At 43.1% G+C, this 17,651-nt stretch overlaps 1 protein-coding gene across 6 annotated transcripts in view; it reads left to right on the top strand.

Moving 5' to 3' along the window:
* DACH1 (dachshund family transcription factor 1) overlaps positions 1 to 17,651 on the top strand; it is a 642,674-nt gene that overhangs the window by 9,571 nt on the left and 615,452 nt on the right. The window lies entirely within an intron of this gene.

The raw sequence follows: 17,651 nt of genomic DNA on the forward strand, positions 1-17,651 counted from the left end.
TCAGACCCGCATCTGTTCCTGTCAGAGTGGGTGCTAAGATACCGGTCACCCGGCAACCGCGTCCAGGAGGGAATTGGGCCGATAATAACTTCAAAAAGGGACGACAGATGCTAGATTAGGATGAAAGACAAAACGCATGAAAAATGAGCTTGTTAGAAGCGGGGATTTGTTCAAGCACCTTCATGCAAATTAAATGAATGCTGGAGATTTGCATAGAGCCATTCGGAGCGTTTCTGTTTGACCGAGACGGTATAAATGATACAAATTAAACCAGAAATGCGATTCTTTTTTCCGCACTAATTAACATACAAAGCAGCGTCTTTAGAAAAGAATGGGATTAGGCAAGTGGGTGTTTCGCTGATTGAAACAAGTGCCTCAAATCTACGTGACATGTATAGCTTTTTTTTAGAGGCCCATGTGACCGACCCCCTCCCCGCGGTCCCCTTGACTGAAATTGCAAACAAATCGATGCAGACATGTGGAAACATGTCAACGTGGACACACCCTCTTTAGTTGTGGGGTAACGGAATAATGATATCATTGCATTATGCTATGTGCTGCTGCATTATTGCAAGGCCAGCTCGAAGGGGGGCGTTCATGTCGGATGCCCAGTGTCCCCCCGAGTGAGGGGGTCAGATGCAGTTATATGAAAGCATGACACATGCATTGCAGAATGCCCTGCGCTCGGCGCACTAATGGCCCAAGCTGCTTGCTATCGCGCCCGTTTTCGACTCATTCCTGTCACTTTAGCGCTTCCATTATGGGGCGCTTCACACAATCAGCATTTTGAAGGCTTGATAAAAAAAAAAAAAAAAAAATCGGATTGGGCAAAGTCCCTGTCTTGGCTTAGCAGCGTCTAATGTGGTCACGTAGAGAAATTGATTTTCTTCAGAAATTAATTAATTTTTCATATCGCCCAGAGCTGCAGTTAAAAAGAGTGCATAGTTGCCTGTTTTTTTTTCTCCTCCAGAAATATTGCCTAATCATATTAATACCATTGCCCCAAGGATGAAAAGATAATTGTACAAATGCATTTGGAAATATGTATCACTGAGTATTTATGATTAAATTATGCAAATGACCCGGCTCTCATCCTTCCCAGCCCCAGATTGTCTAATTAGGATTGATATGCTGAATAGATGTTTCAGGATTTGAATACAAGCATGTCCAAAGAGCAGAAAATTGGAAATGACAAGGCTGAAACCCTAAGAAAACTGCCTTTTGCTTTTTATACGTTGCTAATTTGGTGTTGGAAATTGCAGTATTTCCTTTGGCTAAATTATGACTCCCTCCCCTGGCAGGACGAGTCTTAAAAAAAGACATACATTGTTGTTATTGTTTTCTTGCACATGCAGTCACCCACTTAGATACATCTGAATACGCCTTATCTCCTTCATGAAATGATTTCTTTTGCAGTGTTTCACAAACCAGCTCCGCATAAATAGCCTTTGATTAGGATTTCAGTGTGTTTTCCCCGCGTCTCATTGTTTTGATGATGGAACGCTAAAGCGGAACCAACTCCACAGGCAATTTTCAAAATCAGCAACCGAAGATATGTGTTTGACATGCTTTCCCGCAGATTGCATCTCCCGCAGCATCTCGTCCTTAATTTATTTTGAAAAGTGATATGCATACATTTCCGATTGCGACTTGATTGATGAGCGCGCAGCTTCGTTTATTAATATCACGGATATTAGTCTGCAAAATGTGCCGCATGGTCCATCCACTCACCTCCAGAGTGAGGCAAGCGTAGAGTCGTTGACACACTCCAAAGGTGAAGGCAAAGCCAGGAATGTTAGGACAGGCCTAGAGGGTGGCAGTGTGGCCTGGTGGCACATCCGCTTAATTTATTATTTGTAGCTATTAAAAGCCTAAATAAGTGATGCAACTCACTTCTTCGACATTTGCACCATTTAATGTACCATTTATGATTTCTATATGTTTTACATCTCCGAAAGTTGATCATCTTAGATTTTGAGGAGTCTACCTTCAGGTTATTTTCAGAGACAGAAGCCCTGAAATAATCCAGAGAATGGTGTAATCCTATTGGAGCAATGTCCAACAGGATTACATTGTCCGCATAGGCAAGTCAACCCTTTCACAATGGGCATATTTTTGGGGGAAATAATGGATCTTTCAGCAAAGTCCCCTGTACACCTGACAGATACAAACTAAACAGACATTGGGTGAGCACGCAAAGGTAGGATTGTTAGGACACGCCCAAAATGGTAGCATTGCGGCCTGGTGGTACGGCAGGCAGGTGCTGCGAGAGATGTTTTTGTAAAGAGAAAGTGTGGAATCAGGAATGGATTAGGGAATTGGTGGAAGCCTGTTTGACATGGTCATTTTAGAGGTTTACATCCCCTTGCGATATTCTCCCCTTGGACTGGAAGCCATGGATGTAGAGTGGGTAGTGTGATTGACAGGGAATGACAGATCATTTGTGTGGGCACTTGGTTAGAAACGGATAAGGCGGGAAGGACATGAGAAAGTGAAGGGGGTGGAATGAGAAGCGACCCGCGCCGAGTGGGTAGATTTGCCCTCTGTGCAAAAGGCCATTCAACAAAAGTGGGGCAATGAAATGATCTGAAAGCAAGTCAACCCTTTCCAGAATTTCAAACAGTTGGACGCTCCATTTTATGCCGTGCTTTATTAATGTTATATCGTGACTGCTCTAGCCGAAGCTGGAAGGCAGGCTCGTAGTGGGACGCGTTGCGCGGTGCTTCCTACGGAGCTGTCAGTACTTCAGCCATTGTTAGTGGTGGGAGTCACTCCCCCTGAACCCCGCTGGCTCCTGTAGGCCATCCGCGCGCGGGATGATGGATTGCTCGGTTTAATCCATCGCTGCTTTTGTCTAACTGTCGCCGTGTGGACAGACATTGCTATCGATGGATGGAACAGTGATTAGAGTACACCCTTTCAGCCCACATCTCCTGGCTTGGCAGGCCCTCTTACTGTTCTCTGCAGAGGCTGGCTGGCTTTCCCAGGTGATTTGGAAATGGGTATGTTTCTCTTTAGCACAGCGACGACCCAACAAGATGGTTAGGCATTTGGAGAAAAACTCATCATTTGGAATACATTGAAAGATAATTTCCTAATGTAATTTTTTTTTTAAATGGACACAGAAAAGGGCCCTGCATTCAAAAGCAGCAGCCCTTCAAAAATAAATGGTTATATTTTAAGGGGATCAAGGGGCACACTTCTTGTAGGAACGTTTGATGGTACCAAACGAACAGCTTTCAACCGTGTACCATTTGTGAGTGGTCCTGTTGGGACAACATTTCAGCTTCAACGGTTCACTTTGAACACATTTTGCTTTCTAGATTGGAGGCTTGCTATTGATTTTAATTTAGTTTGGGTTTCTTACACGTTTTCCGACTTGTTTTGTTTATCGTTTCCATGGAATTCATTTCGCCTGTGCTTTATCAGAAACACCAGTACAGAAGCGTTCACACACATGGAAATGCAGATTCTCCCCGCTGTGTACATGGATTAATGTCTGAGTTGCTGGCCTTCCTGGCATGCCGCCAGAAGACAGAACTCCTATGAAAGTGCCACCCCACCGCACCACACACAGTGGGCATGATCTAGTTTTGTTTGTTTGGGATGTGTCGTCCCCGGCGGCGAGACATGCTATGCATTCATGAATTTGCCCGCCATTTTGTGTGGGGTTGACTAAATGCCATTTTCATCTTATTTCATGTGTATTCCTATTTCAAAACCAGCACTACAGGATGTCCTCTGGGTTTAGCACCTGAACTGATGGCATTTGTAGAGATGTTGAAATGAATGTTTTACTGTACAGTTGCCCTAAAATGAAGACACGTTTTCTGTGAGCAACACACGTGCACATGCACTACAACAGGTTCATTGTCTGGGCTTCTGAGGAATGCTGTGAAGTACAGACATTTCACTCTGAGCTGCAACATTTCCAGGTGCTTTTACCTCTTATTTTTCATGGCCAAATGTTTTAATTTTGAATTGTCACCATTTTTAAATTGAGAGCATCAGCAAAGTGTGGGGGACCCTCCCCTCGCATCTCCCCATGGACCCCAAGCCCACCTCTAACATTATCCTCTTTCCCAAACTTAATATCTGTGCATTTTCTAAAACGCATATACTTTAGGTAAAATGTATTGGTGATGGATATTCTGCATTGATATCACTGTGCACCGGTGAAGCGCCCATAGATGTCCCATGTTAATAATAATGTTAAAGGATATTTGTTAGCGCGCACTATGACCACCGGAGTGGTCCCCTGGCGCTCTGCAGACTATGCTATTGTGCTTCTAGCTCGGCAGAAAGTGAAGAAATGAATCGACTGCACTCTCAGACAGTATATTATCATGATATCAAAGCTTCCTCTTTCTCAGTACCAGGCTTGCAGCAGATCCTAGAAGGTGTTCACAAATCCACACCAGCCCATCCTAACCATTTGTCTCCTGCTTAATTCACCATTCACACTGTCTACAATGAATAAGGCCCCTTCTCGCTTCCCAACGTGGCAGTCCCAAATTACTATTTGGGAGTTTCCCCAGTGTAGAGAAAAGTTAATGCCGGGCCAAACATCCACTACAGTTTACCTGGAGGGTTGTCATCCATCTTGAGCCCACCAGACAGCCAAACACCATAGCATACTGACGACCGATTACTCCTATAGACTGTTTCACGAAGACGAGCCTTTTGGTCCCAGGGGCATTTAGAACGTATCATCCTTTCTGAAATCATGATCGATGGTCCACCTTAATGGACCCAGAGAGACCCGAGCTATCAAAAAACACTTTCCCCTTCTACATCACTCATCCTTACTTTTGTTGTTTTTCACCCATGTTCCCATCCACTTTTCTTTTCAATCACAGGCTACGGTCGAGATACCCAAGGTGGGCGGGGGGGGGCAATGTGCCAACCTCCAGACCAGCTGGGAACTCTGAGGCCACTACAGTTGGCACAGTATAAGAACTTTTTGGCATCACGTAACATCATGTATTAGGTGGCAGTGCATTCTCGAAGCTGTGATGGCATTCATAAATCTCTTCCTGGTGCAACAATAATCTAAGGGTTCTATTTAGTAATACATCTTGTTTTGTGACTGGCCTGAGAAAGTCCTCCGTGAAGCATTTAATTCATCTGGTAATTGTAAGGCCTGTGCACATTTTTGCACAAGGCTGCAGTGTGTCATTTGCATGTGAGCCATTTACTTGCAATTCATTGGTCCACTTCTACATGCAAGTAATGTGATCTGCGACCATTTCACCAGTAAGTGAATTTTCTCAGTGTTTTCACTTTGCTCGACTCTCCAAGTGTTTCACTAGTACTCCACTGATAGTTCCAGGAAGCAAGCATGGCATATTGACCCTTGCGGAGAGAACGGTCATGGGATAATATTAGAGGAGCTTTATCACTAGCAAGTCTTGTGTGTCACACTCATGGACGAGTAGCTTGTCAACATTCTTACGATCTTCTATATTTTAGCAGGTACAAAACAAATAGCGCTACAATTCATTGCAACCACCAGAGGACCATCAATAGCAGGGATTCTGCTATCCCCAAGGGGAGACAATTACAATATGAAACTGGAGCCCACCAGGGTCACCCCGTTGTCCTCTCTTGTGCAATACTGAAAGGGATCCATAATTGATTGTTAACAGACAATTAGTGTCAAAACTTCACCAGCATAACCCCAAATACCCATGCTTGCTTCATTGTCCGGTGCAAATATTTTGCAGATTCTCAAGAGTTTAGAAATAATAGTCTAGTTTTTACTGTGAAAAGGGCAGGAAAATGAGCAAATAGAAACCCAGAATGAGATGGTATACTTTTTATTTTGCAATGCCACCAAGTGCCGTCATTTGGGCAGTGGACCCCGGTAGAGTTTCCATCAGTGGCGCGCTTAGTTTGAGACACTGCTTGTTTTCGGCGTGTATTTTATCTTTGCTATTTCTGCAAGCATGGCTCAATGAGGGGTCTGGTCTGGTCCTTGGATGGTTGGAATGTGTGTCATGTCACCCATCAAAATGGCAGTACAATCTGGGAGTTGTGACGTCAAGGCTAGGTCATTGTGATGTTATAGCATCTTAGAAATTATGCCTGCATCATACTGTATGTGGAATTGCAAACATTCTTTTGTTGTCTGGGTGTTATGGCCTGCGAGCTCAATACCGCAGGCCATAACGGGCTACTCTCTTTGAAGTAATATTGCTTCGCAGCGCTATGAGTTGAAAGAGCAAGAAAAGAAACTGTATTCCTGAAATGGATTTGGGTGGTAACAGGGGAAGCAGAATGCCACTGGTCAAGGCTATAGCGCTTCAGCTAAGAATCACTGCATCGTGGGTGCTCGGTAGAATTGAGTACTCAGGACATCGTATTGAAAAATACTGGTGCCAGCCTTGTGCTTTTTGGGTAATTATATAGTCAACAAATCATGCATGCGGTCAATGATACGCAGGCTTTTGATTAATGCTATTAAACACCTGACACTCTCTTGCCGACTGACTGCGCGTCATTTGCGGGAAATGCGTCTTGCACTGAGATTAGACTCTGGGGGTTCAAGAGCTTTTCTGGGAATGTTCCTATGTGCACGATAGCAACAGCCCTGCAGATTGTAGATTGACACAACAAGTGTGTTTTGGGCGTGAGGTTATTAGTTAAACCCAAGTTTACCCAGTCACGTCCCTTGCCATATCAAACAAATGGAACCGTGTGTGTGTGTGAGAGGCTTTGTATATGGTTGTGTGTGTGTGACAATGCTATCCAAGAAATATGTGCCTGGTGAATGAACTGACCCTCCTTGCAATCCCTGTCTTTTAAGCTTTTCCAGTAACATGTGGGTTGGTTGCACAATGCATATTTAAATATCATGAACAAACCCACACGTTTAACTCCATACTGGGAGTTAAGGGAGGGATCCAGACTGTTCTGGTTTTGGCGCTCGCACTCTTCTGGGCAGTGCTTTGCAGCTTTGGCGCAGGCTACACCCCAGCGCGCATTGTTGTGTCTTCCCTGCCGGAACCATGCCTGATGCCCGGCTTCTGGCTCCTTGGTTCCTTCTTGTTTATGTTTGTGTGAATCAAAAGCTACCGAGTGTGAACCAGGGCCAAGGTGTCCGGCCCCAGGGGAGGTGGTGTGAGGTTTCCAATTTTCAAGCATCAAAGAGAACAACGTCTACATCAACCGTTTTTTCCAGGAAGATTAACTTTCAGCAAAATCCACCCCAAGACGTGTTTGCACTGAATATATTGCTAGGCAGTTAATTTGTGCTGGGAAAGTTCCTTTGCACACATTCGAATCTTTTAATGCTGTTGGGGATGGCCACTTGTGACACGAACAATCTCTGTTGAGACAATCCTGTTTATGTTTTAGTACAAATTTACAATAACATCCAATAAAAAAGCACCTCCTTTTATTTTGAGTTGAACCCTGTGTGTCAACATTTTGTACTAAAGGCGTGCGTTTTACTCAGAACGCGGATACTATTTAATGGACATGGGATAGAGGAAAACTTTAATCTAAACTAAAAGCCTGATTCATGGAACGTTTTCCTATGGGATTGCAACATAATTAAACACTTCCATGAATCAGGCCCTAAATGTCACTGTATCCATTCGTTATTGTGACATTCCTGCATTGGGCACATTGACCTGTTAGCTTTAGTGAGATAAAGAGACATGATATGACATGATATGATGAGTCATTTATAACGCGCCTGTACACAAGAGGTTCTAGGTGTGACAAGACAAGGTAGGGAAGACAGAGGGAGGATAAAACAAACGATCTTACTAGGCCTTGTGTCATTCAGATAGTGGAAGTGCAGGGCAGAGAGGGAGATGAGAAGTGGCAGGGGGAGGGAAGGGGGAAGTGCAGCCAGGGCAGCGCGGCTCTAGTTAATTGCAAGAAAGCAGGGTGCTGTAGGATTACAGATCCCAGTGCGCTGTAGGCCCGGAGGCAGTGCAGGGACAACCAGTCGTGGAGGTGTCTGGTGCCCGTTGGATTTTGAGGGTAGCCAGGCAACCCAACAGCGTAGCAGGCGGGTTGGTCAGCAGGGGAGAGAGAGAGAGAGATAGCAGAAGCTTAAATGGAAGGCCTTGAGCTGCTTCCGGAACCTCAGGTGGTCCGGCTGAAGTTTGAGAGAGGCAGTGAGGCCATTCCATAGGGAGGCACCTGCAGAGGAGCGAGATCTACCACCCACTCTCTGCTTGGAGAAACGTCTGACCCTCAGAGAGTTGAAGGTGGGCGAGCGAAGGGCTGGAGAACGAAGGTGTTTTGGAAGAGAGAGTTGATGTATAAGACACATAGGTTGTTAGAGTGATGCATAAACAGCTTCATCCCTAGAAGTAGGGAACACAGACACACAGAAAAGTCCTCACCAATGATCTGCTTTCTTATGCCCGTCTGATGACTGCCACTAGAATGTGGGACACGAAGCAGAAAGGGAGCCAACCGTCCACAGATAGATTCCCAATGCTTGCCATTAAAGAGCCAGGGATGCTGTGGACTCAGTGTGGGTGCTAACCCATCGTATGAAGTTGGTTATTTTAAAACATGTTCTTGTATTTATTGCTTAACACACATTGGGCCTGATTTAAAAAGACGTTTTAAAAAGGAAAATACCATTGAAAAACACTTTGTAAATCAGACACATTGTGTTGCGTTTCATAAACCACGTGGACATGTAAACTAATTTAGAATTAAATGGAAGTTCACAAAATAAAAATGTATACCATAGTGTAATCAATGGCGTACTCCTAACGTTTGCAAGCAGACAACTTTTGTAAGCAATGCACACGTTTTAGATTCATTGGAAAGTTCTGACACATATCCTCGGATGACTTTCCTTTGAATGGGTTGACAATGTATGCCAAAAGGACGCAAACACATACGTTCAAGAAAATTATTGCCAATCAAGAGGGGTGTACGGTTGCATGTGACGTGGGGCCGGTTTTACAAACATGTTTTAGCATCGGAAAGTCCCATTGACAACATTGTTGTAAACCAGGCCCATTGTGTGTTGCATTGTATTTTTTGTAAATGGAATAAACATTGCTTTCACCTGTTTTCATCCTGGTCATTTGCTTAACTCTTGTGCTTCACACGGTATATTATGGAAATAGAAAGGGGTTTCTATATTTCGAGCACCTGTTTCATTTTCTAAGACTGCCATGTTGTGTAATTTGTATTTTCCTACATTTAAATGGATCTGAGGGCCAAACTACCGCCTTTGATAATTGCCATAGCAACTATGGCTTCAGTCTGTGCCATTTAGAAGCAATGCCGCATACCTTGCTTCGGTCAGGCCCGGTATCTCGGCTGAATGGCTGTTAGTAGATTGTGGCTGTGGTGGACGTTGTACACAAAGATGCATTTATGAAACTGTGTGAAATGGTATCAGACATCTCCAGAATTGATGACGTTTTTCATTGACTGATCTGAGAGACTTGCAGGATGTGGTTACCCTGAGGCTGGGGATAGGTACAGGGTTCTAACCCGTGGCACCCAATTGTTCTATTGGCAAAGATAATTATAATCTTACAGAAAATCATCAGTTTTATGTTTGCAGTAAGCCCCCTGTTGACTGTTTTCTTGGAATCAGCTGCTGGGCTCACAGGCTTAAGCACACAATGGGTTCTGGCCCAATGCTGTCATTGGACACATTCTAATGGAATAATAAACTTTGCACATTAATCCAAATATATGAAGTCTATGATTCAGCCAGATATCCAAAAATAAAAAAGTGTTATCCAGTTCACTATAAAGCACAACATCTTTTTGTACACACGTGTCAGCTACACCTATGCCTTTCCTTACTTTACTTATTCCAACTAAATCCAAACTCTTATTGGTCCTGTCTTTGATTGGAACATGGAATTGATGATCTCATGGAAGTATGGAGATGCTGACCCACCACTGATTGGTCATTTATTAAGCAGTAGTCCAATGGCCCTGCTGACTGGCCCAAAGAATAAGCAACCACAGATCTGTAGGTATAGCCGATTCAGGAACATGGATCTCTTTGCATCTCATCTGCATGCATTGTTAAATATGAACAGAGATGGCCCTGCTTCTTGCACCCTATCGTTCAGCATGCTGATCTTTTCAAAATTACATAATAAAATGTCTTGTAATTGTATGTTGCCTATATTGTGAGAAAAAGGTGTTGGGATATAGCTGTTGCAAGATCCGCCAGTGACAAGAAAAAAAAACAATTTTCCATGGCGCCTTTCCTGCCTTCTGATTTTGCCGGCAACTCAATTCTCTTTCATCTGCCTTCTGGGTCTTTTTTTCCTTGCCCTTATTTCCATTATACTCTGACCAATCGATGTGCTACGTTTTCCAAACTCCCACGAAATGCCGATTTCTCCTGCCCTTTAGGCTTATCTTTCTTAGCTCGTTCCATGGAAGGCAAGACTAGGCAGTTGCCTGGAGCACCATCAGAATTAGGGAGGCATACACTCGCCACCTGAAAACAACCATTTTGGCTCTAGTTCTAGTGTAGCTGCAAAGATGTCATTCCACTCAACAGAGGTGCCATACCTCCATGCTACGGTCTTTGCCTCGTTCAGTCCTATTTCCTCTTCCTCATGAGGGGGAATAGCTCAGCAGGGGCAACATGTTGGAAGCAAGACAACGCAGCGCAACACATGTTCGAATCCCGATCCCACGCTTAGAAACCAATCTCTGATATTAACCGCGTTATAAAAGAACAATTGTAATTATAATTTCTTCTCCTGCTCCTTCATGCAGTCGCCTTTTTTCTGCATTGTGAAGTGATGGCGCCTGAGCCATTATGTCGATGTGACATAGAATTTTAAAAAAAACCTCTGTTAAAAACTGTAAGTGCATGACAAGAACATGCGTTACTTCTGCCCTGCCCACAGGCTTTAACCTGGGCACTGTTCACTGAGATCTCCCTTTTTGGAACAACTTCATGTTGTCTAATAAGGTAAAGACCTTTACTATAAGCTGCCTTAAAGCATTCCAGTTGTTAGTGGTGTTGACAAGACTGAAGAATAACGAACCATCAGATAATCTCTTTTCATAGAAGCTGAAAGTGTCTTTATCATTCTCAGCGAAAGTTTGGTTGTTGTATAGGCAGGCCTGTGATGTTTCTATGCGTTGCAGTGTCTAGCATTCCCTTGATTCCTCACAAGGACACTGCCGGACCCAAATACGCATCTGCAACTACAGACTAAGCAGATTTCCTCCCTCGCTATAGGAACCCACATCCCCTATGGAACAACCCTATGGTTGACCATATTTTTCAGCCAAAGTGCCTTGATTGTGTCTCTTCAGTAGCTTTTGTGCTTATAAATTAAGGTGAATGCTTCAACATATTGAAACATTGGCAGTGTTATGCCCACAAAGGGGGTTCCTTCTTTCCACCCACAGTTACCTATGAATGCACTCAAGTGCCTTATTTCAGACAGAGTGAGCTCCAAGAGTGAACCACTTAAAGGGCCTAATTCACAGAAGCGTTTTATAATGGCAAAACCCCATTGGAAACCGCTCTGTGCCTCATTCATGAAGCAATGCAAAGTTTATTTCTGCAGTCCAAAGGCACCTTGCACTGCAAAAATGCACTTTGCACTGCTCCATGAATCCGGGTGTTTGTTTGCACCAGTGAACCGTCTCTTTCCACCGTGCAATAAATTCCACGAATCAGGCTCTTACTGTTCTATTCTTTTATATATGAGATGGTCTGTTTTCTAGAGGTGGCAATGCAGTGTAGGCTTTTTCTTTTCAGCTGAAGACACATCCGATCTTCCCAGTGGCAAATCCCTCTGTGACAGCCCACAGAGATGAAAACCTGAAAAGCAGAAAACAAAACATTATGGGCCTCATTATGACTTTGGAGGTAGCCATGGCGCTATTGGCTCCATGGCTGCCTCCAAAACTGTGTCCAGGTCCGGGTTCCCTGAATGGAGAATTACCGGGCCATTCCGAGTTTGGAAGGCCCGGTAATTCCCCTTCAGGGAACCCGGCCCGGTCCTTACCCATTCCCATTTGAGCCGCCCCCATAGGGTTCAATGGAAATGGGGAGGGAGCTAACAACGGGCCCACTCATAATGGGCCCATTGTTAGCTCCCTGGTTCCCTCGAGGAACCCTCTATGGACGTCTGGATAAACCAGAAGTCCACAGCGGGTCCCGCGAGGGAACCTCGTAATATTGCGGCGTGGGTTTAACGGCGCCGGCACCATTATCAGCGACGTTAAACCCATTCCGCAATCGTTATAATGAGGCTCTATATGTCCTTCTGAATATTGCATTTTTGGTTTGATTGGAACATTGTAATTTTTTTTAAAACATTTTTTTTAAATTAGCATGCGGTTTCCAAGTGAAACCTTTCAGCTACATTTATTAACAATAAATCTGAGAAGTGAAGAAAAATAAAAATGTTATTTATTTCCCCCTAAGTAAACAAAATGAAAAAAAGAGCGAAGAACAAAATAAAAATAAAAAGGAGAACAGAGAGAGAAAAGAAAAAAAAGAAAAAAGTAGGATGAAAATATTAAATAGAAAGATAATACAAGTGAAATGAACATCAATACAATTCTACTTCATCTGGGCATCCTTTACTTTCCTTGGCCATTGCAAAATCAATGTTCTTATGTGAAGAGTTTTTATGTTTTGCACTGCATCATTTGCCACCATAGTGGTCTGACAGTGCAGAGGCTTGTCCACAGAGTGGTGTGTTGTGCCCAGCCAGGTGTATCTAGACATTGGTATGCGTCATAATAGCAAAGGGCAGCACAGGAGGCGAGAGCGCAAACGAAGAGGAAGGTTACATGATTTCTACAAGTCAGAAAGGGAATGCGGGGTAGGGATAACGTTTGGATGGTCTTCTTGCCGGTAGAGACTGTGCTGAATGATGAAACCATAGTGCTGATCAGTTCACCACAAATGCTCAAGGCTCCCATGAAGGGAGCGTACACCGTGCACACTGTTTCCTCTACTTAAATAGAAATCGAGAACAGATGATAACGCACATTTTTTTACCCTCCAAATATTTTTTAGAATCCCATAAAATCTACAGCAGGACATCCAATTGTCATCCATTAATGCACATTCATTTATTTTATTTATTTATTTGAATTCTTATATATCGCGCCACATGCCCACAAGCCTCAGGACACGCACAACACAATACAAAACGAAAGCAAGGAGGGGAGAAGCATTGAAAAGAGAAAAGAGGAAATCATGAATTAAGTATTGCTTTTGTGACATACATGTTAGCCTTTGATGTTAAAGTAGAACGTTTGCGATCCTACTAAATATATATATCTATGTAAATGTGCTTAATTAGTGGTAGATTCGCTCTGAAACAGGTTTTGAGTAAATGGCATGCATCGTCTCACTCAGTTGCCTTAAAGAGTCAACACATTGACATGTATCGAACATTGTTCTCAACCAAAGTTCTCCTTACACAAAGTTCTATGTTTATACATACTAATATTAGGCATGTATATGTTGCCCTCCGTATATAGTACAGATCATATCCTCTTACGTGCATAACACGTGCCTTTTTTCCCCAGCCACAATTGCTAACCAATGACGTAAAACAATAAATAAATAAATAATGTGTTTGAATAAATCAATCAGTGTTATATCAGGGGTAACAAAATCAGGTTGCACGCTGCGAGCTTGGCATAGCATGCCACTCGCCACCTCAATTCTCCAAATGCCCATAGCACACCGTGTCCTACTCACCAGGAGTGGAAAGTGCTCATTCTGAGGCCTGGCTACATGGAATGCAGCATTTTCTGGCGTTCCCTTGAAGGACACTGTGCTGAAGTACGGTATATTGACTTCATCGTTCCAGTAAGCTTTGTTGAAAATGCACTGACGTGTCTCCGCATTTATTACATGATTCACAGCTATGAACAATTGACCTACTTTTCCAGTTCTCAACACAAATTATCTGTACATTCTACCCGTTTTCTGGGACCGGCCTCTTTGAAAATTGTCAAAGAACCCATATTTCCTCTAAATACTGACTTCATAAAAGTCTTATATATTTTATCTGTACTTCATAATGATTAGAAAGAAACGCGGCATATCACAGAAGCTGCAATTAAATCTGCAAGTCCTTCCTTCTGTTTTTATGACTGAATGAGAACTTGCAAACATTTCACATCACTTTAATTAAGTCACATCTAACGATATAAAACTCGCGTACGTGCTGCCATAGAGTGCTAGTCAAAGGGACTTTTGCCCAGGGCAAAATCCATTAGTGAATCCGGCCCATAGAAATCTAAAAGCAGACGTGGACTATGCCATATACATATGCAGATTAGATGATCAAATGTCATTTCTTGCAACCAGTGCTTTAGGGTAGTATAGACAGGACTCTCTGCCCCGCTATGTGTTTAAATGTGTCTTGCCTTTTAGTTATGCAGCCACACAATGTTCCTCACTGAAGTGTGGCTTCTGCTTAATCACAACAAATGCCTCAGGTTTGAGACATTTCAACATATATCCCTTTGGAATAGTCATGTAAGCAAAGTATCTGACAATACAATGAATGTAAAAAAGTCGCATAAATCTGAGGCAGAGAAATTGTGTTATTGTATGCACAAACAGCAGCACTAAATCTCAATTTGTGAATGGTTAAAATACACCTTTCTGCTGCAGAAGGGATACATTCAATAATTCTCTAGGAATGTCTGGGCATCCGGGAGTGGGCTTCTCTCCTTCGCCCTCCTTTTCTTAACTTCTTGCTCATCAGGCCCTTTGTCCTGCAGGAAAATAACAGGTGTTGCAACCATTTTATACTTACATCCACGCCTTACCAGCCATTCCATGTGTTCACTCCATGATATGATGTGTTGATTAAGGGATTACTTCAGTTTCTAAGAGCAGACCCGGGTCATTCCTTTTCTCTAAATGTATTGTACTGGTATGTACTAGTCAGTCTTACTTTGCTAGTTACCACTGTAGTCTGCAGCCGCTACGTTTTGTCTGGGAAATGCATTGTGTAAATTATCAAATGGTATCTACTAACAGTTATCCAAGGTATCTTCCAAAGGCCTCCCCATTCTGAACTCTGCCTCTAAAATCCCTTCTCAGTACTCTCTCTTGCAAAATGCAACACAATACCAATGTTTACAATGCACTGGATATATAAAGTATACTTTCACTCCATCACTGTCAGTATATCGGCTATAGCGATAGGTAGAAAGAACACTGGTTCGGGATTGCCAAAACATGAAAGTTGTGTATGCAATGGAGTTCAATTATAATCAATTATTTAAGGACTGAAGCACGTTGAGGCAATACTTATGGGATAAAGACACAATATAAATGACAAACTACTACTTCTACAGCTTCATAGTCTAATCACGTTTAGTTCTTCTCAACCTGGAGTCTGTTCTGGGGTGTTTGTACAACTGTACTGTAATGAGCATCCATCTTTTTACAAAATATACATGCTGTGGCAGATTGAAGATTGTGAGAGTAAACCTGTGTTATAGTTACTTCACTATATAGTGTATTAGTCATGTGAAGGTCATGATCATTCTACGTGAGCGGATTTTGCATGCTAAAATGTGTGCACCAGGGCCCCAACCGGCCCATAAAGCTGGGGGTTGCCCAATAGCACTTTAAGATGAGGTAGCAGCACCCGTGAGATGGATGGGGATGCAGATTCGTACTCTAGCATTGAATCAATAATGACAACTCAATGGTTTGGCAAAGGGAGTCCGTTTAATGACAAGTACAAAAAACGGGGAGTTCTTGAACATCAGCTGTTGCTTGATCTTCCTTCCCCCTTCAACTCCAACGAACTTCATAGAAAACACATCTTTTATACTAAAAACTCGTCATCACTGATGTGTAATGCTTAAAATGTTGCATGCATTTCTATTGGTTATTGGAAGGTGACTTTGCTATAGGTACTATATCTGTATATTTATTTATTTATTTTGCATTTTTAAAGTGCTCACACAGCCCGCGGGCATCCAGGCGCTGTTACATGAATTGTTCATTTTTTTAGTTTCGTAATTATTTTTTTTTGTCTTAGTTGCGTATTTATAACGCGCTTAAACACCCAGAGGTTTCTAAGCGCGGACCGGGGATCAAACCTGTGTTGCTTCGTGTCGTCTTGCTTCCAAGGCGTGCACGTTGCCGTTAAGCTATCCTCCCGGGACGTATATGGTAACGGGGTGACAGGATTGGGTAATCAGTGTCAGATGGGGCATCTAAGCCCTTCCTTCAGAATAGCTATTGTAGATGTCACTAAAAGTATGACGTCCCATTGGTTCTACAAACTAGAGGATCCTAGATTACTTGGTCCATTGTGATTGGGTTGGCACCAAGCTCCTTGGACTTTTCCAGTGGCTTAGCAGCGTACAGAATGGTCGGCCAGGTGCAGGGTGCTCGCTCGCTCTTCCAGCCTTCCCCCAACCATTTCCATCATCAATCACCTCTCCAATGGCCATGTGTCAATTATTTCTTGTTGGTTTGGCCTTGAGACTGTATATCTGTCGGGAAGAGTTCAGATATCTGTGCATGGCCCAAGTCCCACGTAGATGTGAAGGCCCCAACTCTTCTTAGTTGGCAGGTCACGTGATTCTGACACCGTGAAATTGTCTCCTTTTCCCTGCAATTCGTGTATTTGATTTAGCTTTCTGCCGATCACCTGCCTTCTGCTGCTTATCTTGACTTCTTTGAACAGGATACTCCGCTCTTTGCTTCATAAATCATATCTATGGTTCCTCTATGCCAGCGATGTGACCTTGGCTTCTTGGTACAGGTTGCATTCATCTGAGTTTCGTTTCTTGTCTTTTAGCTTTCGATTCTCGTGTTGAGGGGCTCCTCTCCTGTGGCCTTCTAGTTGATTCTGCTCTTGTGCACAGTGGAAGTATACTTATATAAAATGCTCCTTTTTGAGGTAGATATGTATAGGGGGCGCTTGCCACAATCTATTTTACTACTAAGTACAGCAAGCCGCATGATTTTCTCAGCTTTCTCGTGGTTCCAAGCATATGTACACATGTAAACTGGCTGCATATCTTCATCACGCTAATGGCATATGCTTCATAACTTTGACATCGTTATTTCACTTTAGATTCATGATGTCCTTTATCCATGGTGTTTAGTCTCTTTTCATCATTCGCAGGTTGTCATATCTTCTATATGTGAGTCAATCTGGGTTCTTGTGACATCACCATTCGTCTTCCTTTAGGACTTTCTTGGCTTCATCAGGCATTGTTTTTTGACAATCGTCAGCTTGTCTCACTTGTCGATATGGTTTTCTCAATGGGTACCTTCCTGTCCAAGGTTTCTTAAGTACAGGTACTTCAATAGGTGCTGTCTGTCTGATAGGTACCGGGCAGAGCCCCACTGCGGCTCTCTGCTGGTTTATTTGCTCATCATACATCACATACTTCGTTGTGAAAGTTCCTGGCACTCCAAATTGGGCGATTTGAGTGCAGGTCGGGCTTGGGACCTCCTCTACAGATGTTTGATCAGTTTGGTCTCACTACTCACAAGAATCAGTCAGTAAGGGACAGGAGTCAGGTAAGGGGCTTCTGCAGCACAGCCTTTGCAGGTGGTGATAGATTTAATTAACTATGTCTATGGAATGATTATATGCTGAGGTGTATTACTGTTTTGTCTACCTGAACCCAAATATTCCGCAATTATGTGCAATATTGGG

Source organism: Ambystoma mexicanum, chromosome 7q, assembly GCF_040938575.1.
Source record: "Ambystoma mexicanum isolate Mex_15411 chromosome 7q, UKY_AmexF1_1, whole genome shotgun sequence".
NCBI lineage: Eukaryota > Metazoa > Chordata > Amphibia > Caudata > Ambystomatidae > Ambystoma > Ambystoma mexicanum.